This window comes from Diuraphis noxia, unplaced genomic scaffold (genome assembly GCF_037042655.1).
Source record: "Diuraphis noxia isolate RWA-SAM2 unplaced genomic scaffold, SU_Dnox_SAM2 contig0004, whole genome shotgun sequence".
Taxonomy (NCBI): Eukaryota; Metazoa; Arthropoda; class Insecta; order Hemiptera; family Aphididae; genus Diuraphis; species Diuraphis noxia.
This window is the reverse complement of record NW_028301714.1, coordinates 33199229-33226328: the sequence shown is the minus strand read 5'-3', so window position 1 is coordinate 33226328 and position 27100 is coordinate 33199229. Positions and strand designations below refer to the sequence as shown.

General features: G+C 29.8%; 1 long non-coding RNA gene across 2 annotated transcripts in view; it reads left to right on the top strand.

Annotated features, from left to right (window-relative positions):
* LOC149055979 (uncharacterized) overlaps nt 1–9976 on the top strand; it is a 77514-nt gene extending 67538 nt beyond the window's left edge. The window contains exons 1-5 of one of the 2 annotated variants that reach the window (XR_016191701.1): nt 4425–4544; nt 4648–4777; nt 5430–5565; nt 6537–6645; nt 9814–9976. This is a non-coding gene — a long non-coding RNA (uncharacterized LOC149055979). Of the gene's footprint in view, nt 1–4424; nt 4545–4647; nt 4778–5429; nt 5566–6536; nt 6646–9813 lie in introns of those variants that run through there. The other variant, XR_016191700.1, reaches the window with a different exon arrangement.
* Nucleotides 9977–27100: the final 17124 nt, after the last annotated feature.

Below are 27100 nucleotides of genomic sequence, written 5' to 3'. Positions count from 1 at the left end.
CAATTGTTAAACTTAATAAGTTACTTGCCACTAAAAAACATAATTTATCATGATTAAATTTTCTTTCATTTTGTATTTCATTTATTTTCATTAAGAATACAAAGAACAGTCTTCATTGTGTATTCTAAGATTATAATTTTTTCCAAATTTCTTTTGTTATCATTAAAAATCATTTGCCTGCGGGCTCCAATACCCCCTTTCCAATTTTATTTTCAAATTATAGCTCTTGTTCATTTTTGTGGTCACAATTCTCAAGCTTTTTTAACCATGTTCAACTAAAAAAAATAATTTTATAATGATTGAATTATCATTCATTTAGTTTTCTTTAAAATACAAAGTTCAGTCTTCATTGTGTATTCAAAGGCCATAATTTTTTCCAAATTTCTTTTTTGATCCTTAAAAATCATTTGCCTGTGGGCTCCAATACCCCCATTCCAATTTTATTTTCAAAATATAGCTCTAGTTTATTTTTGTGGACACAATTGTTAAACTTAATAAGCCACTAGCCACTAAAAAACATAATTTATCATGATTAAATTTTCATTCACTTTTTATTTCATTTATTTTTATTAAGAATACAAAGAACAGTCTTCATTGTGTATTCTAAGATTATAATTTTTTCCAAATTTCTTTTGTGATCCTTAAAAATCATTTGCCTGCGGGCTCCAATACCCCCTTTCCAATTTTATTTTCAAAATATAGCTCTTGTTCATTTTTGTGATCACAATTCTCAAACTTTTTTAACCATGTTCAATTAAAAAAAATAATTTTATCATGATTGAATTATCTTTCTTTTATTTTTCTTGAGAATACATAGTGCAGGCTTCATTGTGTATTCAAAGATCATAATTTTTTCCAAATTTCTTTTTTGATCCTTAAAAATAATTTGCCTGCGGGCTCCAATACCCCCTTTCCAATTTTATTTTGAAAATATAGCTCTTGTTCATTTTTGTGAAAACAATTCTCAAACTTTTTCAACCATGTAAAACTAAAAAAAAAAAATTTTTTATTATTTAATTATCCATCATTTATTATTCTTGAGAATACATAGTGCAGTCTTCATTGTGTATTCAAAGGCCATAATTTTTTCCAAATTTCTTTTTTGATCCTTAAAAATCATTTGCCTGTGGGCTCCAATACCCCCTTTCCAATTTTACTTTCAAAATAAAGCTCTTGTATTTTTTTTTCGACACAATTTTTAAACTGTATTAGTACCTTGTCACTAAAAAACTAAAATAATTTACTTTTATTAAACTATCCTTCTGTTTTTTTCCTGAGAATATACATTGTCATTGTTATTGTCATTGTCATTCACAATCCAATCACATTCACGATCACTATCAAGATCACGATCACGATCACGATCACAATACCCTCTTCCCATTTTATTTTCAAAATATAGCTCTAGTTTATTTTTGTGGACACAATTTTTAAACTTTATAAGCCACTTGCCACTAAAAAACATAATTTTATCATGATTTAATTATCTTTCATTTTTTATTTCATTTATTTTTGTCAAGAATACAATGAGCAGTCTTCATTGTGTATTCAAAGATCATAATTTTTTCCAAATTTCTTTTTTGATCCTTAAAAATCATTTGCCTGCGGGCTTCAATACTCCCTTTCCAATTTTATTTTCAAAATATAGCTCTTGTTCATTTTTGTGGACACAATTTTGAAACTTTTTTAACCATGTTCAACTTAAAAAAATAATTTTACCATTATTTAATTATCCATCATTAATTTTTCTTGAGTATACAAAGTGCAGTCTTCATTGTGTATTCAAAGGCCATAATTTTTTCCAAATTTCTTTTTTGATCATTAAAAATCATTTGCCTTCGGGCTCCAATACCCCCATTCCAATTTTATTTTCAAAATATAGCTCTAGTTTATTTTTGTGGACACAATTGTTAAACTTAATAAGCCTCTTGCCACTAAAAAAACATAATTTCATGATTAAATTTTCTTTCATTTTTTATTTCATTTATTTTTCTCAAGAACACAAAGAGCAGTCTTCATTGTGTATTCAAAGGCCATAATTTTTTCCAAATTTCTTTTTTGATCCTTAAAAATTATTTGCCTTCGGCTCCAATACCCCCATTCCAATTTTATTTTCAAAATATAGCTCTAGTTTATTTTTGTGGACACCATTTTCAAATATATTTAACCATGTTCAACTAAAAAAAATAATTTTATCATAATTAGCCTTCATTTTTTATTTCATTTATTTTTCTTGAAAATGTTTAGTGGTTTTAGATTCTGAACGAAGTGATGAATGTATTGATTTTACAATGATGTTTGTTTTTTTTTTGTGTCTGTGTACAGCATAACTAGTCCAAATAATGCTTCAATTTCAAACAATGATGGTGGTTTCTTATTGAAAAGTGAATATCATTGGTGCATTATAGAGGTTAATTGTAAATATTTTCCTACAGTTTTCAAAAAAATCGAGAAAAACAAGAAATAAAGTGACGAAAAACGGGAATTTTTAGGGAAAACCAGTTTTTGACCAAATTGATTTTTTTACATGGTTTTTATTCAAAAACTAATCACTGTAAATACTTTAAATATTCACTTTATGTTTATGTTAGTGTTATCTATATACAGTTTAATTTTCAAAAATGTTTGACTTTTTTTTAGTTATTTATAGACCACTAAAATTTTCGATTTTTATGATAATTTTTTTATGAAGTGTCAGTAAAAAAATTTTGAATGACCAAAAATACTTGAAAATTTAATACAAAGTTCCTTATGAGTTGTTCTTATTGTAGCGAAAAAAATTAAAAATCGTTTGTCACAATTTTTTTTATAAGCGTTATAGTTCAAATTTTTACGAAATCTGTCGAAAACGCGAAAATGTGCAAGTAATTTTGAAGTTGAAAAATCTCAAAATATTTTGTGTTTATAACTAAGAATTAAAAATACCACACTAAGTTTTCCATAAGTTTTCCTTCAGGTAGTTATGGAGAAAACTCGAAGCATCATTATAGGAAAAATTTTAAGTGCGTTTGAATTTCAAATTTTTACGAAATAGCGTAACGATAACGATTTATCCTCAAACCAGGTATATGTATATCTATGATATAATATAACTATATAAAGTATTATGAATTATGATAACTATATGCAATGTTTTTGGAAAAATTGATTAACCATGCCTTATTGTCTTATGCAAAATGCGTCCTAATTGAAAAATAAAATATTTGTTTCAAAATTGAATATATGATAATATTTTATATAATACACCTATATCCTAGACTGACAAATCATCGCCGTTCAGAATCGTTTTTCGTATACAATGAAACCTATCACCCTAGTCAGAGGTCCACCCCTCCCCTCTAATGTACAGCAGAGCGGTATCCACTTATCCGCTTTTTTTTATTTATGTATTTTTTTCAAAACCTATGCACAACTAGTGCAAAAATGTAATTTACTAATTAAATTAGTATTACATTAAATAATAGGAATACAATTAAGCGACATTTTATCTGTAGGTACTAGGTATAACAAAAGTATAAAGGTTAGGTCACCTAAAATTATTTGAGCGACAACAATTTTTTTTTTTTGGATACACGCCACTGCATTAATGCGTCTTTTTTCAACTTTAAGTCTGTGGCATTGTACATAAAATATAATACTTATTAAACATTAAATGGGTATGACATGTTATTCTTTGAGTAGACTGTACGAGTATAGCGCAGTAGCACACACACTACCCGTTATAGTAATAATGCCTTTGTACGCGGCAGTTATAACGATGTACCTATTCGACGTAAAGTTAAATCAATTTATGCTAAAACATTTTTTATGGACAACCGTAGAATAAAAATAAAATTGTGTAGGTATACGTTTTGTTTGCACAGTTATTGTACATAATATTATATGTTATGTAATATCGATAATGTTTTAAGACTGAAATGTGATGGGAAAAAACGGCTTAGGGATAGGACTACGTGATGCCTCAAAATATTATTTTGTTTAAGAAACATAATAGATTTTAATATATATTCTGTTCAGGATATATACTTACAATATCTATTACCTAAAGCTATACCTTATTTAAAATAGTAAACTTAGTTTAAAAAATATGCTGACGAAATGCTTTATGATTGTTAATAGGTAATATTTGGTTGCAAATCGTGTTGTATACTACACAAGTATGAGGCACGACCAGCTCAGTTAAACATGCAAATAATAAAATATTACACAAAAGACGAACACCACCGTTCAATGTCATCTGTGAATTGCTTTATTATTTTTCATTAATAGGTTTTTCTTATACATGGGATTTTTCAAATTGCCAATGACATCTGCATTGATTCGTCATCACTGTTTATATATTAGGTACTCTGAACTAGTCAGAAGTAGGCAGTGTTCTCACCGTGTATATTTAATTATTGTAAATAATATAATTTTTAGGTTATGATGTTATAGGAAGTGAAATAAGAATTAAGGAGAATAGTTTGAAATCCAAATAACATTGCTAAATTATAAAAATCGAGCATATTTCAAAAATCTCAAACTTCAAATGCTATCTAAACTAAGTATTACTATAATGACAGTGCTATTATAATAGAAAAAACAAATTTTAATTTTTTTAGTGTAATTAAACACCTGTGTTCTGATCAACGATTATTTTTACTTTAGATAGTGGATTGGCGATTGCGTTATGTTAGTTGTATCACTGATGCAAATCATCGATTTTGTGATGGACATTTTTCTTTAAGCCCGGATTATTTTTTATTATCATCTGAGACATAATGGTGGATATAAAAAGGTATTATTTGTAACCGCTATTTCTTATTAATGAAATGTAACGGATGTACCTAATATATGATGTATTGATGTATAAATACGTCATGATTTGAAGTATTTAATAACTCGAAATCCTGCAAGTTGTAGGTTACTATAGACAAGTACAATCGTGGAAAAAACATTAAAATGATGAGTGTGATGCTATTAATCCGTAATCGCATTTTTATACATTAGATATTTGTGTTTTGGTTTACAACTATACTTTAGGTACTTATATGAGTTGTATTTGTATAAACAGTAAGCAAATTAACTATGCCACAGTACATCCCCCCCCCTCTTCCCCATATAGGCTATAAGTATCTATAATGCTTTACAACATACATTTTTTATACCTACTCTATTACTTTGCAAGGACGTGAACACATATAATACAACGCAATTAACCTAAATACTTTTGCAATACTATATTATACTTGATTTTTTTTTTTTTGGCAATATTTATCTAAAATTTAGAATATAATATATATAAAGCTTAATATTCACATTTACCTCAAAATTTGATTTAAATATTGTCAAAAAAAAAAGTTTAATGTAGACGAAGCTTAATTGAATCAATAAAAAATAACTAAATTACAGAAGGAGACGTTTCGATATTTTTTTTTATTGATCCGCAGAAAACTCAATGAATCCAATGACAATCAATGACGTTTTATGTACGTTTGGGCAATAATTAATCATATTACTCAAAATACGAAGAAGGACAACCGCTAAGCGGAAATTACAATTGAGTTTATAACCAGGCACACCAAGGTTGGTAATCACTAATTAGTAACAACTTTTATAATACATCTATTATTATTTATTATACATTTTCAAATAACAATAACACCAAACTATTCACGGTGGAAAATCATGAAATAAAGTGTTAACTGTTAAGTCGCCCGGTCGCGTATAGTGGAATATAATAGTAATAATAATATATGTAGGTACTACATTGAGACTATTTTGAATACGGTTGTCAATAGAGACAATGTATGTAAATTATATTAATAATAGTGTCTAGATATCGAGGTTAGGCTTCCGGTTGAAGCAATACCGTTTCTCAGATGCACACATATCATTTGCGTTTATAATAGGACTTTCTCGATTATGTTGTTAAATACTACGATAGCAGAGAGAGTTAAAAACAATTTATCGCCTTATAGTATGTACTGTAGAATCACGAGGAAGTCAGGAAGATACGTCAGTTTAGTATCGTACCATAAGAACAAATTTTGATTTTTTTTTTTAATTTGAATAAATAACATTCAAACTATGATTTAAAAAAAATATATTTTTATACCACAACCTAACGTGGAAGTAAATATTGGAATTTGAGTGTGCACCCTCCCCCACAACTACCATAAGCTATTTTAGATTCTAATCATATAACAGGAACTCGTCAGGGAGTTATCGTGACGAAATTTTTTTTCTTTAGTAAAACTGAATAAATCGTAATGGGATGTAAACGAGTGCATCTGCTCTTGATCTGAACAAGTTGTGGATAACTAACCTAAACTATAGTTTCACACGGGACTGTTGATAAAATGCAATAATTGTCACATTTCATCGCAATACAATAACACACTTGCGTAAAATGCCGATTTGCTGAGATGACAACGTTAACCGAGCGGAGGTCCCTATATTATATATACATTATAAAATCCAATTATAAGACCTTAAAATACTAAATCATTTATAAAAATATTACATATATTAATGAATTTTTATACTTTATACAGACGGGCGCGTTTACACTGCACAAGTCCTGAAACCTGAAACTGCGCACAATTTACGATTATAATATTATATCCACTGTACATCCAGAAGCGTTTTCGAGGGAAAAGTCAAGTAAGCATTTGCCCCCCCCCCCCATTTCGAAGTCTTGTTTTTTAAAAATAAAACATGTATTACACTAAGCTACTCCACCAAAAAAATGTATCAACCTTGTAGGAACGCCATTGATATATTTAAATGATACGTATATCGTTGCATTCAATTTTAACATAGACATTACAGTGACTCAATGATAATAGTTAAACTCGACACTTAATAATTTTTATTCAGCAAAATGGTTACCTACTTTCTCCTCTTTTTATTTGTCTAATTATTAAGAAACAATTAAGAATAGTACTGGGGAATTATTACCATTGACCCTCAAACGTATAAACTAGATGCACTTTCAAAAAATATATTGATGGTGAAAATTTAAGCATTAGTTACTAAAATAGATTTGGTGTTTTGACTGTTGAAAATTATGTAAGTACCTACGCTAATTTTAGATAATTTTAATTTTAAATTTATTTTATTTTATACGATATAAAAATATAAAACAATTTACGTAACTCACTTATGGTTATTAAAGGTACCAACAACGCTATAGAAAATTTACCCATGTTACCCATGTTACCACATGCATGTGCGTAATAACTTATAAGTATATAACTTATACGATACTTTAATATTAAAACTGTTAACATAATACACACTTAACTTACCAATCCAAAAATATTTAAACATAAATATATAAATAATAGTATACAAGTTAAGCATGTGTATTAGTCTATGTGGCATAACAAACATATTTATAGTTCGGTAGTTAATACATTTCGCGATTATTGCAATTTTAGTATTTTTTAATGACAATAAAAATGGGTTGTTTTTATACATCTGATATTTTCAATGCCAAATAACAAATTAACCACTATGGTATTTCTAGTATGTGAGTATATGACGATGTGTAACAAACTACTGTCATGAATATTATTAGAAAATATATAGTTTTGAATATACATTTGATATGAATCTAGTTAGATAAAATACTGATTTTATCATTTAGTTGGACACTATTGTCTATTGGACAGTACCTACCTAATTATCATGCTTTATTATCGTATTATTGACTATTACCTAGGTATTACCGCGAGTAACCATTCCTTAACTATAATAATGAATTTTAGTTAGGTTGATATTTTTGAATTTTTAAGTGTACCTACTTACAAAATATTTAATTTTTTGTACTCCTTTGTAATATTGTTGGAATATTAAATTATTATAAAGTTATACAAGACTCATAAATATAACTATATGATAACAAAGATGCAGTACTAAGAATAAAATATATACGTTCCTATAAAGGAGATATTACTCGTATATATTCGAATTGGAAAACTTGTAACTGAAGAACTAAATCTTGAACACGAGATAGATCATAGATGTAGAGTATACCTACACAGCTACACCTTCAACGAATACATACTAATTAAAACTTTTAAGTGATATTATGAAAATGGCATATGCATTATTCAAAAATTTTTAATTTTTAAATATTTATAGGGCATATAATAGGTAGACATTTACACGAATATATTGTTATATAAATGTTGGTAATCACAGGAATTTGTAGTTAACGCCTATTTATAATTGATTATCTTTAGGTTACAATAATTATACAGATGTATAATGAGTAACAAACAATAAATTAATAAGTTAACTTAATAAAATATTTACCATCAGACATCAGTGTTTTTTTAGAACGTCAATTTCGTATCATATAACAATATATAACATATAATGTATATATCATTAATTCTACGCACTTTGACATAGAAAGCGTTTATACTGCAATCGGGTTACCTATATTCTCGATTTTAAAATGATAATAAATAATTAGCAGTTACCTACAAGATATACATACGCTATAAGCTAAACAGGTAACAACTTTTAGTCATATGAAATTATAAAACATTTTTGTTACATAATCTGACATTCACTAATTTTTTATATACCAGACAATGTAGGTATAACAAATTTAAACACACCGTTGAATTTGTTTATATTTTTTAATGACTTACAAGAATTAGACACGAAGATCAGTGATATAAGTATATAATAATAATAATGATAGGTAGTAATGTAGTATACCTAGTATACATAAGAGTACAACCACTTGCACAAAAGATGTTAACACAATATTTGTTCTCTCTCAGACCCCTATCATATTTTTTTTTTACATGATTTTTGAGTAATTTTAGAGTAAAATTGACTATCACAAAAATTATACAAAGGATAATATTTTTGAGGATTTGGCATTTCGGTATTATATTTTATTATTATTTGAATAAAAATATAAATGTTTGTAAATTTAAATAATTTTAAATTTTTTTGAGACGATATTTAAACAAATTGATAAGTCATACTCTCAAATTTTTTATACTGGATGATTTTGCTCTAAAATAACAGAAAAAAATAAATAATTTTGAATGAATGTATATTTTGTCAATGTTAGGCGTGCACTAGAGAGAAAAAACAAACAGTGCGCTGACATCTTTTTCATAAATATTTAACTACTTGCAAACAAAAATATACTTAAAAGGTCACACGTTACACAAAACTCAGCTTTATACTTATCTATACTTGTTATTTTGTCTAGAGAATAATAAATAGTATATTATTAATTATTTACACTTTACAGTCATATATACTTTGAAGTAAATATATAATTTGCAAACATCTTACTTTCATAATAACGCACACTTTTTAGGTACTATGAATATTTTTTCTTTTAATAAATTGTAAATAACTTAACCTTTTTTACATCATTCAGAGATATTAAATACTCAAAATATACGGAAAATTATGTACAAATGTCGAAAAACATGTTGTTAAGAAAAAAAAATAGTAATAAATTGATAATTATTATAACTTATCCGAAAATAAGCATCTATCATATTATGTTAGTAGCGAAAAACAATGATACACCGTAATTTATAATATAAAGTAAAACTTCACTTTAACGAAATCGCATAGGACCAAGCATTTTTCAGTTATAAAGAATTTTCCGTCATGTAGAGAGGTAGACATTTTGTATATTATTTGCACCGGGACTATTGACATTTTCCGTTATATGGAGAATTCCGTTTAATAGAAAGTCCGTTATTGAGAGGTTTTACTATACTATACTTTGAATAAAATATTTTGAGCAATTAAACTAAACTTTTTCAATGTTTAACTTTGCAGGTGATTTTCTGGTGTCAAATTGTATGTAGGTATTTGGTACACATTGTCAAAAGAAATATATACCAATTACTGTTTTAAATTATCAGGAGAAACGAATTTTATTTTTAAATACCGATATTTTTTTGTTGTAACTCAAAAATTATGAATAACTGTAAACTTGAAATTTCGCCAAATATTTATATTTTACCATTTTCTAAATATATTATAATTGTATTAATTTAATAACTTGGTTCTTTATATGCTATTTATGTATAGCACAAAGAGTAGGAAATGTTTGGCATTTTTTAGTTTTTTTACTATTTATGTATGTTTAAATTATTGTTTTTGAGTAAAAAAATGAGAATTTATTACAAGGTTACTCGTAAGTTTTTATCACAACAAACAAAAATATTGAAAATACTTTTAGCCACATTTTTTTATAAGCATTTAAATTTTTAATTTTTAAAAATTTGACTAAGTCAATAAAATGATATTAATGATTTTGAAGTTTACGCGTATGTACAACTTCAACCACTATACGCCACTGTTTCTTTTACAAGTGAACTTTAGAGTTAGGGTCCTTTCACGCTCCCTTTGCTACCCTGTACGATACCACAAACTTAGTTCATATAACCAACCAATCCATTGTATGATGCGTCTTTTCAACGAACACCCCTCTAATTTATGTAAATACAATATTGTTTCGCAGATTAAGCACCGTTATTAGTCATGGTGTTGTATGATAAAGTAAATTATTGTTAATTTTGAGACTTTGAGTATTATTATACAGAACACCATCCAACAAATGAATAAATAGTTAAAATATATTCATGATATGTTGGGTAATAAGTGTATTATTGTATGTATTTTATCAAGTATTTATATTTTATTTTATCATTTTAGTTATAATAACTATAAATTATTTTAGCTAATTGTGACTATAGCCTCTTGGATGTTATTATAAATAATCCGACATGCCGATAACAAATACCTGGTTATAACTCATAGAAATAGGTGTCTAGGTACCTACATCTATAAATATTAAATATATAAGTTATATCACCAATATCTTTGATTTAACCAATTCAATCATTATAATGAATAATGATAATACCTATTAATATATTACATTGTAGGAATCCATGGTTTTCATAATATATTTTAACTTAAATGGATCGGCTATCGAAAAAATGTTTACATTTTATGACAGTTTAATAAGTTGCGGAAACATAAAGGTGCCAACTCAACATCTTATATATTTTGTTTTTCAATGTTTAAAAAAAAAAAACTTAATAACTATGTAGGTATACTATATAATATTATATTGTATGAATATCGAGATTTTCAAGGAAGAATATGGAGTGTATCGATTTAATTTTGAGTGTTCAAGAATAGTTACACGTTCAATATACAAGCGATACGTACCAACCTGTATTAGACTTAGACTTCAATACGAGTCGGTACGAAATTATTCTCAGTCGATACGTATCGAATTCTCCTTCTCGAAAATCTTGTAAATAACCTATTAAATGATATACATAAGTAGTTTGAAATTAACCCATCGGTATATTTCTACGTCATATGATTTACCTAACTGTTTTATACGCCCGTCGCGCGTTATGTCCGTCCATCAATTGATTGCTAGTTAACAGTCTAACAATTGTTGCGATATTAAGATATATTATATTTATTGTCCACAATATTACGATTGCATAATATTGGGAGATGGTAAACTGCGGCAAAATTAACCTTTTTCTAAAAGTCGATATGTAAACTACGGCAAAAAAAAAATTAAGATTATACAATCTGCGGCAAAACCGATAGATACATTATACAAACTGCGGCAATTTATTTTATATACCTATGTATATACCTACCATATACGTATATCGTTTAATTTGTCTTGCGTACAAATTGGTAAGGTAAATCCAAATGTATTTTTAAGATTTAACGAAACATATCGGTAATATCGGTTCCTTTACATTTGATAATACTAGTGGTTTAGAAAATTACAAAATTTGGGTCTATCTAAACTTTACATTGAAGAAGACACAGATGAAGGAAAATTTTTAAATTATATTTTTGGTCTCCCGTTCCTTGACCCTGACGAAGTCGAAGATTCGTTTGTTTTTGATTTAATTGCAGATATGCCATCTAATAATAAAACAGTACAATTTTGCAATTATTTAACAGAAACTTATATGCAAGACTTATTCCCTCCTTCTTTGTGGGCATTAAAAGAAGAAGTTATAACAAATAATGTATGTGAATCTTTCCATTCAAAATTTAATGCATATTTTTATCATCATCATCCATCACTATATAAATTTATAGATGCTTTACAGGATATTCAAGTTGACACATATATAAAAATTAGAAGTGTAAAAGAAGGGGTAATACAAAAAAGAAATAAAGCGACAACGCAAAAATACAAATTTATTAACGAACAGCGAAAAATGAAAGAAGATGGACGAATTTCAAGATATGAATTTTTGAAAAAATGTATGTTTTAAGAACAAACGACAAAATGTTAATTAGGTACCTATTGTATTATTTTTTTTTTTTTTTAATTTAGTTTTTTTTTTTTTTGATTATAAGAGCCCTATACGATCTTTTAAATATTTTTTAATAATATTAATAATATTTTTCAATTTTTTTTTTTTTTTTTTTGATTATAATAAGATCATTTATATCTCTTAAAATAATTTTTAATAAAAATAATAATATTTTTCAATTTTGAAAATTGGTTTTTCTTTATTTTTACGCCTAATACTCTAATAGTCTCTAGATAAATATATGTCATAACTCATATTATACACGATATTTATATAATTTAGTATATATAGAAGGTATATAAAATTAATTGCCGCAGTTTGTATAATGTATCTTATCGGTTTTGCCGCAAATTGTATAATCTTAATTTTTTTTTTACCGCAGTTTACATATCGACTTTTAGAAAAAGGTTAATTTTGCCGCAGTTTACATACAGCCATAATATTATACAACATCTACTTATAGGTATTAAGTTTTTGTTACGGTTCTATTCAAAGTATATTTATACTAGGTAGCAAATATTTAACAGATACCGAAATCGGGCAAAACATTAAGGATAGGTATCAATTCTTTTTTCAATTTTGTACGCATATATGTGGAATTATAGCTCAATGGGTTGTATTAAAATACGTAAAGAAGTCGGAAATTTAGGTTGTTCGCAGAGTGAACTTTCCTAACTTATTAATTGCTTGTAACAATATTTTGTTTCAAATGAAATAATAATTAATTAACTTATATATACACCCATATCTCGTATAAGGTATAATTAAATCAGAACAATAAACGTACTCATTGGCCGATTTTTACAGCATTTCACTATACACAACAAGAAATCAGATGATAGGTTCAGTGAGGGTTACTGACAAGCATTGCCTACGTCGGATGCACGTGCAATTCACTCCTTCTACATTATAATTCAAGTAACATAATAATTTCCACCTCAAAATTCGATTTATTGTAATGTTAATCGTGAAATAGTCATCAACAAGTGTCACATTAAGACTTAACGGTGAATAAAAATTAAAAATAATTTTTTCATTATTAACATATCAATCGACATAATTGAGAAAGACAAAGCCCAATTTTGCAGGTAAAAATACGCTCTTTCTACATTATAATTCTAGTTACAATTTTTGTAACATTAAAAACTATTTTCAATCAACACACTAGTTAAAACCAATATTTTTACAATTTTATTTGTTTTAAAAGTAAAGTTTAGCGACGTGTTAAACTATCTAGAAGTGTCGCATCAAGACATAACGCTAAAAAAATATTAAAATGATACATTTTTCTTTTAGTTTTGTACGCTTAGGAATATAGAACTGTAGTTCAATTGGTTGTATTAAAGTAGGTTAAGAAACCAGAAATTTAAAAGTTCGCCGAGTGAACTTTCCTAACTTATTAATATTGCTTGTAACAATATTTTGTGTCAAATGAAATAATAATTAATTAAATAATATACATAGATACCCGAGGCAATAGTTTTTAAAATCTTATTTCTATATGCAGCTATATATATAGAGTTATTATAATATTATACATTTTTATTCGTTTCGTCGTCACAATATATAATAGTTATTCTGTATTATTGTTTCAACGAACAACGAATAATTCGTTATAATATTCTTAATATTATAACTCACTTTTCTAATACATAATAATAAAATATTAATATTTAATACAGTGTCACTGGTGATATATCTATGAATCTATAATCGTGTCGAATATCGCTGAACTTGCATTACAGAATATATCGTCTGAAATCGAAACTCACTCACCGTCTGCCGAAACAATCGCTGTGCACCGAGTTATTGACGATCAATGAAATGGCCACACCTATACGTAATCGTGTTGGTGAGTCGCGGTGATTTTTCCGGTCCAGTGACCAGTCGATACAGTTCAATGCCGAACATCGCGGCGGAGACGGCTGCTGCGGGTGATCCGTTCGATTTCGGGTTACCTTCTACCACCTCGATATACAAGCAGGAGGTTGGTTTTGCGGTCGTTGCAACCAAAGTCAACACAACTCGTCTCATCGAAAGCTGCAGCTAGGTTCCGGTCGGTCAAAGCGGACGAGGAGCAGTCTATCCACAATCTCGCGGATCCGCCGAAATGCCGTTCTAGTTCGGTGTCACACATCGCAATGTTTTTGGTGACATCGTGGCGGCGTACGTCCCGGCGCGAGTAGATTAATTAATAATTTAAGTAACCTCAAGTGCAGACAGCAGCGCACACGAGTTTGTCTGTAATCCGTCAGCGTGACGTGAAAAACCCGCCCGAACCGCCGCGATTAAGCTAAAGCGCTGCTCAATGCGAAAACTGACCAAGCGATACGTCTGACGCTTATTTTGGTGTGTTTGATATATAGGAATGGCCAATAATATACATTGAATTTTAATTTCGTGCAACGTTGTAAATGTTTTTGTTGTTTCGCGTCTATAATCTGCAGAGACTGTCATTTAAGTGACTTCTACAGTAATCATATATTTCGTGTAGGTATGCCAACGCGTATCATACGCATTAATCGATTATTATCAATAATGTTGCCTACGCATATATAAATACATAATAATAGTCACATATTATATATTTTGATTTTTGTGTTTTTTTATAATTATACTTAATTTATGAATTAGTAAAGTTAGGTACGCTGCTGTCCTACGTCGAAACGGATTTCTTCATTTTCAGCGTAGTGCGTAAACATTGATTATATTATTATAATATAAGCATATGTTGATTCAGTATTCAGTATTCAGTATAAACATTACTTTTGTTGGGAACCAATTTTCAAAAAATATGATGAAATATCTTTATTCATCAGTTCAACACTGATTAGCGTAACAAACATGATTAATTATTCCTTTGGCAACCTGACCGCACTTAAGTACCATATAGTATATTTGTATGCATCATAGTGTATACACATTGTAAAATGTATAATTATTCAGCATAAGAATCGTGCTCATTGGCCGATTTTAGCAGCATTTCACTATACACTACAGGACACAGCAAGCACCCAGATGGTAAATTCGGCTTGGTTGATGGACGGGCATTATACCTGATTGCCGCAGATGAATAACTGGTCTCTATGGCACTATGCAGTGTCGTTCTTATACTGAATATAGTAGGTATACATAACAAATATAATATGGAAATTTATTAAATTATTATAGATTGTAAAAACTAGCTAACCATAAATGACATAAAATATTAGAATTTCAGTCCTATTATTATAGTACTCTGGTTTCAAAACAGAGTGTGCTAATTACATCCAATAAGCCTCTTTTCCCACAGTAATAGACAAAATTGATTATGTCAATACATAATTGCTAGACTTTTGATCAATAAAAAATAAATAAGTAAATATATTGTAGTGATTTTAATTATTATTATTATAATTATTATAATTATTATAATTATTATGTATTTAATATTTGTGTTATCGCCGTACGTCGTACAGACCACGACGACAACAACAACAACTTATTAACTATTGGGCCTGTTTCACATGGGCACGTATGTTACGTATGTTACACGTATGTACACGCATGTTTTTATAGTTTACACTTTACATTAAGTTCATACGCGTCATACTGACGAGAGAAACGAGTCGTCATCGTTGCAGTGGTGCATATGAATTTAAAAAATAGTAGTATAAACGTACTAATATTATATTATTATTATGATATAAAATGCATCGCAAAATCTAGTTATTTTCTAAAATATTTCCCAAAATAGATAATCTATCACGAGCTAAACACGATAACTATTTGACGGGGCGATAACAAACAAGTACCGCAGTTTATTTAGTCTATGTATGTTAAAAAATATAGACATTATGTTCAACTGCTGTAATTGACAATTGTTTCTTTTTCTCAATTAACATCCTGACGACCGAATGACGAATGTAACTGCTCTCCCATCAATAAAAGATTTATAAAATATCGTTATAATAATATATGCAATTAATGCTCAGGGAAAACATAAAACATACAATTATTTAATTTCTTAAGTTGTAATTACATTTATAGATATCCGCAAGTCATTTACAATTTTACATACAGGAAATCGTAAATATTTCGCCCAATACAAAAAGATTAATAAACCAAAAAAGACAAATGACAAATCATTAGATCTATACACATCAAATGAATATATTATTTAATATCTAGATAAAGTCGACCAATGCATTCAACTTCGACGTGACAAGTGCTATTCGCCATCTGGGCTCTAAAATATTCGTAATCGTTATAATTATAAGTAGGTAATTTATATGGAAGATCACCAATGATACATTTTTTATACATTCCCAAATAATAATTATTCATCGCCAAGTTAACAACTATTAATCGAATATCTCGATATTTTTCTTGAGTAGCAAATATTACATACGCCACGGAACGAAATAAACAATTTCCAGCACCTACTACGGGAATTAATTGATAAATCGTTTTAAATGAAAACTACATTTAATAATAGACAATAGTATTAATATATATTATGTAACAACTTCACTTTAAGGTCACTGTTAATAACACTGTCCAACGTTATCTGTCGTCAGTGCTGTACGGTGTATGCCTGAACGCGAGACGACAAAATCGAAAATAGTGTTTTTATGAGAAAATGCCGTCAACGACGTCGATAACGCAGCAGAAGACGTATAATAATTGTGCGCATGCACAAATGCACATTGGCGACAATGGCACAATGTAAACGTATACGCCAGGCACTGAACTCTATACATGGAAGGCGCATAGAATCTTAAAACATGTCCACCCTACGGACGGCGCCATATTGATTCCGGTTTCATGGAGTAAACAATAATTCATGGAAACATTTTACCGCTATTTTTTAAATTATGTTTTTAGATAATCAGAAATTGGAAAGGCCATTCAAAGAGCATTAATCCGCTGAACTGTAGATATTTTTTTATGAATATATAAAGCTTCCTATTCTGAATACTCAATATAATGTTGAAGTTGCAATTTGACAAAAAGAAGAACAAAGACTACTCAATAATCAATGAAAATTAATAAATGATGTAACTAATTAAAATTATTAATTGTAATAATAAATGTACAAATTCATTTAAATAATAAATGTGCTAAATTAATCAATGAATTGTTTTTTCTTTGCCTCTTTGGGTAATTATTATGAGTTTTGACTGATCTATAGGTGCGTTTTATATAATTTCAACAATATTATCTCTGACATCGGTAATCACTTCAGTGATTTTCTATGTCTAGGGCCTCCTCAGCTAGCTGAAAATGTTATTTTTGGGATTACATTTCAATTTCAATTATAATACAATTATACCAGTTATCGTTACAATTATAATACAATTAGGCTGGTTATGGTTGATAACATTCCATGAAAAGTTCCTACAATGGGTACTCTGAAAACTAACATCCTTATTTTACTTATGAAGGTGTATAATATTATGTACTAACTTTAGTGTTGTAATTAATTATACCCAACTATACAAGTGCTTAACTGTTTAAACATTTATTATCATAAATTAAATTTCCAAAACTTAATTAATTGTTAAATTTAATTATATTTAATCAGATATTAAATTATATTTAATATGGTGCGAAAATGCTGTGTTCCAAATTGTGGATTGAAAAATGTCAAAGGACTCAGCATGTTCAAGTAAACTACAGTATTTTTATTTATAATATTTGACAAATAGTTTATGAATTTAATTATTTTATAATAGCAAAAAATTTTCCATAAGCTAAATAACAACTGATATATTAACTTCAAAAAGTTAATTATTTCATGGTATAAATGAAACTGCTATTAAATATGATGAATTAAGCTATTGTAAAATTGGCTGTATTTTTTTTTTCATTGGGTATAAACTAAATAAAAATGTGCAATATATAAGAAACATACAAAACATTAATACAAAAATGTATTTAAGAGACATTAATACCAAATATATGATCAATTGACACTTAAAAAGCCAATTTGTACAACATTTATAATATTTAAATACATTTTTTTTAGTACAATACAAAATATTAAAAATAAAATTATATAATTTAAAATGCCTAAAATATACTTAGAATTCCATTTGGTGATATGAAAAGAGCAGACCAATGGAAAAGTGCTATAGGGTTATTAAATATTGAACCAGGAAAAAATTACTTCGTATGTCAGCATCACTTTTTAAACAGTGACTTCAATCAAGAAGGAGTAAATGTTAATGTTAAGAAGTTAAAGATAAATGCTTTACCTAGTCTACTTTTGCCGGTAGGATATTAAGCAAAATATAAAACACAAAAATGTTGTTATAGTTCAAATAATTATTTACTTTAAGGAAATTATTTTAATGGATGTTGTTGATGAGAATAAACGTTCCATTAACCAAGCAAGTACATCAGAAGAATCTTTTGTAAAATTGTCTTTAAATGCTCAGGTAAGAAAATTAGTTCTGTAATATTTCCACATTTTCTTATTTTGATAACTTTTTAAGGAGAGTAATATGATGGAATCTAATGTAAATGAAATTGACATTAAATTAGGAAATGTACAATCAAAAACTAGTGGATTATCACTTGATTCAGAGGTAATTTAGTTTGATGTTTTTGTTAGTTTTTCTTGTTCAACATTTTTTCTTACATTTTATAGGAATTCAGTAAAAATAATGATTTATGTCATATTGTTGAGGCACCTGTTCAATTAGAATACTCTTCACCAACAGTTTCTCAAGTAAATTTTATAAGCATAATTTTTTTTTTTTTAAGCTACTTAATTGACTATGTTTTTTCTACCTCAAATTTTTAAAAAATAATAGGGATTAAATAATAATTCACATAATAAATATCATTAAAAACAATACGAAATTTTAAATTATACCAAACAATAAGTCAACTGACGACAAAAATATTCTAGCACTTTAAAACTAATTTAAAATTGTATTTATTTACAATTAAAAGTGTATGGCAGATCGAAAGAAATTCTGTGATAGCTGTGTAACAAAGAAAAACCTGATTGAAGCAAGGCAATATTATGAACATAAATTGATAGAAATAGAAGATCAAATAAAAAAGTTTCCCTCTTTTTGTCTGTGTACAAATGATAGTTCACAATTATTTACACCTGATGCATCAAACAACGTAAAAGTTATTAGTAAGTTACAAAAAAAAAAAAAATGCACTTGTGACTTAAATAAAACTCAATTTAATGGTATTTTACTTATAGGTTTGTTTAATACATACACAAAAGAATTAACACCTAAGTCAAATGCTCGGCGTGCCTTATTTTTGGACCATTGTTATGAAACATCTCCAACAACATTAAAGAAAAAAAAACATATTACTTCTCAACATCGATATAAATTTCAAATTAAGGCTAAATCAACATTAAAACAATGTAAACGCCAGAGACTACAAATTAAAAAAATTAAATTATTGCTTAGGGAACTAAAAATAAAATGTGATCTCCATGAAAAAGTTTCATCATACATAGAGGATACTTTTCCAACAGCTATGACTGAAATGTTTAGTCGCCTTAAAACAAGAGGACGAAAAAGTTTTTCACCAGCATTACGAGCATTTGCGTTAACTCTTAATTTTTACTCGCCTAAGGCGTACGATTTTGTTAGAACTGAATTTGGATCAAGTCTACCTCACAGAACAACATTGAGATCATGGTATCACGAAGTAAAAGTTGACGAAGGATTTACTACTGAATCATTTATAGCGCTTAAAATAAAGAGTGAAGAGTATAAATGTAATGGCAAACAGTTATTTTGTTCTTTGATGTTAGATGAGATGCATATTAAGAAACAAGTAGAGTGGGATGGTAAACATTTTCATGGTTTAAGTAGTATTGGTAAAGATTCAACAACAAATGACCCTAAATTAATGGCTGCAACACAAGTCTTAGTAATTTTGGTGGTTGCCATAGATTCAAATTGGAAAGTTCCAGTGGCTTACTTCTTTCACAAAGGTCTAAATGGTCTAGACAAAGCCAATATTGTGATAGAAACTTTAAACAAACTTTCTGAAATTGGTATGAATAAATTAATGATTATTCTGAAATATATACAATGTAAAATAAATACTTTTTATTATTTATAGATATTGAAGTACCTTCTATGACTTTTGATGGACCAGCAACCCATTTCACAATGGCTAATACTTTGGGAGCAGATTTTACGTCAAAACAATTAAAAACAAATTTTCCACATCCAAGTGATTCTTCTAAGGTCATTCATTGTTTATTAGATCCTTGTCATGCACTTAAACTAGTGAGAAATTTGTGGAGTTCAATGAGAGTTATTTACAATAGTAAAAATGAAAAAATTGATTGGGCTTACATTGAAAAACTTGTAATACTTCAAGAATCAGAAGGACTTCATGCAGGTAACAAGCTTAAAAAAAAACATTTGGAGTGGAAACAGTCTCCCATGAAGGTGAATATTGCTGCTCAAACTTTAAGTTCCAGTGTGGCAGATGCTATAGATTTTTGTAGGGACTTAAAAATAAATGGGTTTGAAAACAGTGAAGCAACAACTGAATTCATACGGTTTGTAGATAAGTGGTTCGATATACTCAACTCAAGAAATCCCCATGGCCGTGGATCCAAAAGCCCTATCAAATTATCAAATTTTCAAGACATACAAATATTTTTAGATAATATAATAGCATATATATCTACACTTACATGGGGACAGGGACAGGGGCTGATGATTGAACATCCTAAAAAAACTGGATTCTTGGGCATCATTATATCGTCTATGAGTATTAAACAAATATTTAAAGATGTTATTGTTAAAAATCCTGAGCAATTTAAATATTTGCTAACATATAAATTGTCTCAGGATCACTTGGAATTGTTTTTCAATGCAGTAAGGGCTCGTGGAGGTTGGTGTGTCAATCCAACAGCGAAACATTTCAGTGATGCTTACAAAAAATTAGTTATGCATCACAGTATAAAATCATCTGGTGGGAATGTAGAAGTATTGGACCAAACTTCAATTCTATATGCAACACGAACACCTGTAACTAAATATTGTGATACAACACCAAACAATGATACACTGTCAATCTCAAATAGTAGAAGATTTGACGAAAATGAAGAATGCGATAATGAAGATTTAGATGATATTTTGAGTTTATTACCTAATTTTGATATTGACCGAGAAAAAGAACTGCAAAAAGACTTGTTAGACATTGGATTGGAAATGCCACCAAATTATTTTGTACTCTCAGAATTTTCTGAAAATGCAATTGCTTTAACTGCAGGATATGTTGTTCGAATGGTAATTATTTCTTTTTCCAACATTTCAAAGTTACTAAAACAATTCAAATTATAACATTTCAATTTTCAGGTAAGGAAACGAATTAAGTGCCATGAATGCATGGCAGCACTATATAAAGGTAACTTACAAGACAACCGCATTAATTTAATTCTGCAGAAAAATCGTGGAGGTCTAATAACACCAGCTAGTGATGTCATTACTATTTGTCAAATGACAGAACTGCTATATCGTCGACTGAAATGTGACATATTGAAATTTAGTCAACACAATTTTGAACAAAATGTAGCTATAGCAGTATTCAGTCGCCTAATTGACAAACACTTGTTTAAAGAACTTGATTTTCATACATTTGATTCTGAAGAAAATCATATAACAATATTAATAAAAACAATATCACTCTGTTTCATCAGAATAAGAAACTTTCATGAAGTTAAAAAAATAAATTATGAAATTATTGGTAATAATAAGCGAAAAGTACTTACGCGGTTGGCTATATTCCAAAATGTTTAAAGTAAGTAAATAATATTGAGTGATGTTGAAACATCTTATTCTTCAATGCGCTATGTGCAATCTTTTAATTTTTTAACAAACTTTATGAACGTTCTACATTCAAATATAATGAATAATGATTAATTGTTCTACAGGCAACCATCTTTTCTGACAAAAAATACATAAGATCGTTTTCGTAAACAAGAGTATATACAAAAAACTAAAGAAGAAAAAAACAGAACACAAAGAAAACTCAATAAAAATAAACATAATACAATAATCTAAGATACTTGTGCACAAAATAAAATAAATAATAATATACAAATTTAATTACAAAATAACAAAATAATTCAAATTCAAAATCATATCATTGTATGTTCATTGTTCAATAATTATTATTCTATATCGTGGTTTTTAATTTTTATCATGTCAATATCATTATTATTATCATAAATAATTTGATTTATTCTCCATGCTTTTCATGGAGTAAAACACTAATGGAATCAAAATGGCTGCCTTCTAAATGGAGACACTTCTTAATACACGAATCATATGCAATGCGCCTTCCATGTATAGAGTTCAGTGACGCCAGGCCGCCTGCCGACGACGACACATCAGTTTTGCGGCAGACGTAGGAGTAGTGGGGGTTGTAAAGACGTGTGTGTGCGCACAGCAAGCAACGCACGTCGCTATGCGAAAATACGGCAAAATGTGTACTCCCAGTAATGTTTTAACAATCAATTGTTCGGACTTTTCATCTTTGAAGGCTTGTCTTCACACCGAATAATCGCGTTACTGCAGTGGCGAAACGACCGTGGTCTTTGAGAAGCGGTTGCTTCTCGATTTTTTTAAGGTTTGGGATGATGGGTGGGCGCCGTGGGTATAATATACAGGGTGGGGCGTGGTTACTTTCTTATCTGAAACTCTCGCAACTGAGCGGCTATTAATATAGTATAGCGTTGGTTTATGGCTTGTTCGAAAGCGCGATATCTAAGGTTTTTGTTATGACTAGTTCAGCTCACACGGCAAGAAGGTCAATGGATATCTTTCGTGAAAACTTCCCCGAACGGCTCATCTCTCTTAGAGGTGATCTTCAGTGGCCAGCACGATCTCCTGCAGATTTAGCTCCATGTGATTTTTTCCTGTGGGGCTACCTAAAACCGTTGGTGTACACGTATTGTCCAAAGAACCTTGGTCATCTCAAAAACAATATTCGTGCTACTATTGCCGACATAAGCACAGATATGCTGGAAAAAGTGGACAACAATTTCAAATTCCGACTGTCTCAGTGCATTGACGAGAAGTCGAGAACGGTGGCCACCTTCGAGATGTCGTTTTTAAAACCAAATAAAATAAAACATTAAATATACCCCTATACACAGAACAAATAATTAAATCAATATTGCCTATACTTTTTGTGTTATGATTTTTTAAAATAAGGAAGTAACCACGCCCCACCCTGTATAATAAGTAGCTATAGCCGGAAAGTCGGTGGGTGGGTGGGTAAATTGTAAGTTTGCTTATGGGTTATTTTAGGTTCGTTTCGCCACTGCGCGTTAGAAAAATAAATCATGAAAATCGGTCCAGTAGAACTTGAGATATATCTGTCACAAGATTAAGATAAAGATAAAAATTATCACTAATATGAAATTATATTTTCATAAATGCTTACGCTGGCGTACGACTGCAGCACGAGTACCACAACACTTATGATTGACATTCGAATACGTCGATAATAATTGTTACGCTTCAGTAATATGGAAGGTTCGTGAAGATTCGGTATATGCGGGATAATCAATAGGTTATACTGAATCATATAATTGGAACGTATTTATATGAATGACAAAAGCTATTTCCAACCTTTCAGCCGGCATTTCGTTGGTATAGTAATAATAACAATATTATGTATGATAACGCTCATATGGTCCGTATTATAATCGCCACCACAAAAATGTCCAAACGGTGCCACAATAATATTCTAATATAGTAAACGACTATATGACGAGGGAGACACTCGCGCGCAGTCACCACGCAGTTCTGTGCCGTTGGCGAGTTTCGTGTGTATCGCGGCGGTAGCGTTGTCCACGGTCTGCACATTTCGGCACCCGATGACGTCACTCTCATCGTTGTTCTTCTGGTACCCGATCATAAGACCCTCGCCACAGCACTTTGGCAGGCATGTCATCCTCGAACACGGCCGGCACACCAGCGCCATATGTATGTGTACGTGGATTGCGTTTCGGCAGTGGTGGCCGTCGCGGCCGTTGTGGACGTTGTGGTCGTCGTGGTCGTCGTAGTCGTCTTGTAGCTATTATTACTGTTCGGCGTGACGCTGTCCAATTGGCAATTACACGCGGCCGATGCAGTTCTCTGCGCTGGAAAACGTCAGCCACTCGTAAGCGGCGGCCGAACGATCTTCATCCTGTCCGAACATGACTAGCCGCCCGTGGTCTAGCACCGACACGTCGTCGTCGATGACGGTCATATATCGGGCGCCTATTTCGCAAGACATTTTGCCATTCTTTGTCGAATTTCTCCGACGGATTTGATGCCTGCAGAAACTCAATATAGAATGGTATCATCCTGCGATGGTAGGTCGATTGAACGTCAATTTTCAGTTTTCAATATAGTCAAGTGAATCCAAAATACCTACACAATATTTGAATTATATGTATACTGTACCAAGACAAGTACCTACTCGGAAATACGTAATATATATTTTTTTAACATAATGTTCGCCGATATTGTTGACTATGCCAGTGGCGTAATTACGGGGGGGATTTGGGTGCCGTATCCCCCCATGACCTTTTTTTAAGACTGGTTAACTACATTCACCTATGTACTTCTTTATCTAATAATATTATTATTATTATTTTATATATATATATTGAAATCAAATACCTTGGTGAATTAATATTATTATAAATAGTCTATATTTTATACTTTATAGAAATAATACAAAAAAAAAAACAAATCCTTTATGCTAGTTGTACATAAATACTTCGTACTTAGTTCGTTTAAATGCAGCCACGCAAGTTTATAAGTATCACTATTGCAATATGTTTTGTGTATGTTTTGAGTTTGTTTATGCATTGTGTAGTAGTACAAAAATAAATCCCGAGTAGTAAAGTATTATTTTATCGTGGATCGACGACGCTCGACGATTATCAGATTATTTTGTCTCATGTGTACATAAAGTACATAAATATATTGCTCTGAATTCTGAAAGGTGCTCATAATAAATACTTTTGATTTTTTTATGGGGGGGGGGGGGTATAGATAAAATGTTAAAACATTTTATCCCCCCCCCCCCCACAAACATAGCCAAATTACGCCACTGGACTATTATGCATCAAAACCTAACTCGTACGACCCACTAACAAATGATTGCTGCTTACCCTAGTTAACCGAACACGACACTAGATAAAAATATTTTCCATACGTAAGACAAACAGAGCAAAGTCTCCGGGTCCGGTGGTCATGCTGAACTCGTAGTGGTCGTATTTACTGTACTTACTTCACAATTTTTTTACATTATATTCGATGGAAATTGTGAACTACGCAAATGATCGGTTATTTATCGATAGTTATTAGTTATCTTGTTAGTTATGATGATTATTTTTAATGAATTCGTTTCGCACAATAATCGAGTAAAGCGAATACAATCTAACTTGCTGAATTAAAAATATAAAATCCAACTTAAGTCAATGATTACTGTTTACACGAGGAATAATAAAAATATTTCGTATACGTATTTAAGCATAACCGACCAGTCGGCCCAGTCGGGTCGTTTTGTGTCAGTGGTTATCAGTTTATCATTCTTATATCATCACGATTGCATATTGAAAAAACACTGACGTCTATAAATAGAAATCTGTAGAAAAAATACTCGATTGGTCTATCACAAATCATGATATAATGTGTACCGTATGATTGTATATGAATGTATGATACTACGATAGGCGATATATATAATTTGATTATATCCGGAATTATAATATAATATATTATGGGTAATTTAATAATTTAAAAATCAAATAATTTTATATCGAGTATAAGTCAATGCATTAAAAATTCAAAAAAAAAAAGGTTCTGGGGGATATATCCCTACCATCCCCCCCCCCATAACTACGCCACTGCGACCAGGGTATATAGAACAGCTGTAAAAGACGGACAACGCCAAGTCTTAAGGTGTGGTGACCGCGGTCGGATCGTCCGACGACGACAATGCAATCATACGATCCGCGTTACTTCTGGTTATTCGTCACGAATCTCGTGCACGAAAATGACGTGTCAATCGCCAATATCGTGTCCCTTGGACAGCATTTCATCCGACGCGTCGCGACGATTGTGGTTGCCGATCAGAACGCACAAACTTCAGTTCACACGATGACGTACGCTCGTGCCATAATTAAACTACGGTGACGACAATGATCCGAACCGAAAACAATGGATCGCATACTAAAGTTGCTTTTAACCACATCCACTTAATTTTTCTGCCACTGTCAAATTAATCCTGCATGGCAACAGCAAAAAAAAAAAAAATGAATACATTTGCGAATAACAATGTATTAAAAATAATATTTTTTAAAAGTTTTTAAGATAACGGTACACACACGATACTTGAAATTGCCCGTACAATGAATAGCGAAAACAGACAATGCACACCAATATGATTATAACATAATAGAAATACCAGTTCATCGATTAAAAAATATTTATCCTTGTTGGACTTCATATATTTTATTATGTATTTATATCATCAACACTAAAATAATTTATTTTATTATTAATTATTCACTTATAGGGTACAGGCTGAATGGTTTTTTCCGAAAACATTGCATTTATTTTATATTATTATTTATAAATATACACGTATACGCTGATGTCATACATCGAAATGGATCTCAAGATGTTCAGTTAAGAGAAAACATTGATAATATAAGTAAATGCTGAGGTATACTTTATTCAGTATAAATATTACTTATGGCC